At 32.4% G+C, this 2,946-nt stretch overlaps 1 pseudogene; it reads left to right on the top strand.

Moving 5' to 3' along the window:
- The first annotated feature begins 1,921 nt into the window (after window positions 1-1,921).
- Window positions 1,922-2,346, top strand: LOC102019899 (annotated as a pseudogene).
- Window positions 2,347-2,946: the final 600 nt, after the last annotated feature.

Here is a 2,946-nt window from a genome sequence, read left to right as displayed (position 1 = left end):
CTTGTGCTTGCCAGGCAGGCGCTTTTGCCACTGAGCTAAATCCCCAGCCCCGTCAAAATATATTTTAATTAGACATTAAATGTATATAAAGAAGGGGCTGTGCCCTTTTGCTTCATTTTTCCTACATCCTTTGTAACTTTCTCCCCTCTTTTCTTACATTGTACTGTTCTTTTATATTCAGAAAACTTTTGTAGTGAAATGTTTAAATCCATTTTGTCATATCTTTTTGTGTATTTTCTATAACAATTTCTTCAGGGATTCCACAGAGATTATATTTGATGTCCTGAAGTTATACATGAACAAAAGAAATGAAAACAATAAAACAGTATAAATCTTAGCGATGAAGGGCATAATTCTCACATTAATAGCATCATCCACAGGCTCAAATATAAGAAAGAATTAGTGAGCACAAAAACAAAATATTTGAAGTTATCCAATAAGAGGAACTAGAAAATATAAGGACAAAAGAAACAAACCTATAGAAATTCTGAAATAGCATCAAGAGGTCTAACATTTGCATACTAGGTGCTTCTGAAGGAAAAGAGTGAGAGAAAATGTCAGAAAGCATATTTTAGAAACCCATGGCTGGAAATTTACCAAATCTGGGGAAGGATGTGAGCATCCAGGTATGTAAAGCAAAGAGCTCTCCAATCACATGCAAACTGATGTGGAATCCATCAGATATATAATAAACTACCTTGCTTTGGTTTGTTTATGTTTGTGATACTAGTATGCTGCTATATTGTTTTATTTTTTTTTGTTTGTGTCTCATTTACTATTCTCTTTAAAATAAAACAAATGTAAGATAAAAAACAACTTTAAAAGTAACATGAGGGCTGGGGATTTAGCTTAGCGGCACAGCGCCTGCCTGGCAAGCACAAGGTGGTGAGTTGAATTCCCAGTAGTGGAAAACAAACATACAAACAAAAAAAACTAAAAGTAACATGATTACTCAGGAAAACAACAACCCTTGTTAATTTCTTGTCACCTTGTCTGTAATTCAGTATTGCTCATATCGTTCTTGTGCTATTTTGTGAATGGATGTCTGTTTGTTAATATGTTTTTGTTCTTTTATTTTGAAAATTAAAAAAATAAATAAAAGTAATATGAAATAAGAAATATATTCTCTACAGGGGAATACTAACATAGACACTGCAATATTTTTTGTAAACCAGAGTGTGATGATATATGCAAGGTGCTAAAGGTAATAAACAGAAACACCCACAAAACTGCCAACCATGAATATTTTTACACAGCAAAGTTTTCCTTTAGATATGAAGGAGAAATAAAATCTTTCCTGACAGAGAGAAGCTAAAAGAGTTAATCACCACTAAGCCTTCCTAACAGAAATTACTAAAGAGATTTTTAAAGCTGAAATAAAAGGCTGTTATTCAGTAACATAAAGCATAGAAAAACAAAAAAGTTAGTAGTGTACATAATAGTGGTATTCACTGGTAGAGCAAGAGTGATGTGTAAAGCAATTTTATCTCTGTTACATCGGTTAAAAGACAAAACTATTTAAAAGAACTAGCTAAAATAAATTACCAAGGAATAAAAATTACAAAATGGTATATATTTTTACATCAAAATGTGGTGGAGACATAATAATGTAGACTTATCTGTTATCAAAGTTTCATTTTTATTAACTTGAAATATAGCATGTTAGGATTTATATAAGCTTCAGGGTAACTACAAAGCAAACGTTTATAGTAGATCCATAAACCTAAATACAAATTACTTAAAGCATACCATGACAAGAAATTTCAAAGGAAGACGGAGTGAATTTGAAAATCGTACATCTGATAAAGGATTAACATCCAAAATATATAAAACACCTAAACAAATAATGCAAATGAATAACAGAAAATGGATAGCTTAATTGAAAATAATTTAAAAGATCAGGACTGCAAGTGTGATTACCATGGTCTCCACAGGATTTAAAGTTCCTCGTAACTTTCATTTGTTGGAAAAAGTTGAAGGACAAAAAGGAGTAGGCAATGGTGTGGTTAGTGGATGCCTTGAAGATGATGAGGATATGACACTTACAAAGTGGACAAGCATGTTTATTGGGCCACCAAGAACAAATTCTGGAAACAGAATATATAGCTTGAAAGTAGAATGTGAACCTAAGTACCCAGAAGTTCTTTCATCAGTTATATTTGTAACAAAATTAATATGAATGGGATAAATGATTCTAATGAAACAGTGGATGCATGGAGCATACCAGTGTTAGCAAAATGACAAAACTCATATAACATTAAAGTTTTACTTCAAGAATTAAGACCTCTAGTAATGTTCCAAGAAAACATGAAGCTTCTGCAACAAGGACAAACGTACAAAAATTAATTTAAAAGGATCTCAAACTTGACTTAAATCAACAGCCTTCTACTCTTGTTAATGTCTTGATTATCAAAGTGCAAATAAACACAATTAAGTAAAAGGATTCCAGCTGCTAAATGTGACACAGGCATTTATAAGACTGTTTTTAACATACGTACACACTCATGTTTTCAGATAACAGGGGGAATAATGTAGCACAATTTTTCTTTCTCTTGTTAACATACTGTCATTTAAACATGAATCTGGTGTAGTCCAAATAGAATTCAGGTTTCCAAGATGAAAACATGGCAAGAATTGCCAGATTGGTAATTCCCAGTATGGTACCGTGTGTGTTTCCAATATGAAAATGTGTTCTTCTGAAAAGTAGAACCTCAAGAAGGAAGAGCAGAAATGGTGTGCTTATCTATCTTGCTTAGTGAAAGAGTTGCAGTTTGACGTTGTTCAAAGTAGCCGGTATGATGAATACTGTCATAAATTGTGTTAATTTGTGAAACAGTGTGGATGCTGACTACCAGTAGTATCAAAAGTATGTTTAGGATTGTTCTCTTACCTGCATTTATAGTTAAAAAAAAGTTGGGAAAATGATGAATTCTGTCAAAAGCTGTT

Source organism: Chinchilla lanigera, unplaced genomic scaffold (genome assembly GCF_000276665.1).
Source record: "Chinchilla lanigera isolate Chin_1 unplaced genomic scaffold, ChiLan1.0 scaffold00065, whole genome shotgun sequence".
Classification (NCBI taxonomy): Eukaryota; Metazoa; Chordata; class Mammalia; order Rodentia; family Chinchillidae; genus Chinchilla; species Chinchilla lanigera.
This window is presented reverse-complemented; position numbering and strand designations above follow the sequence as displayed.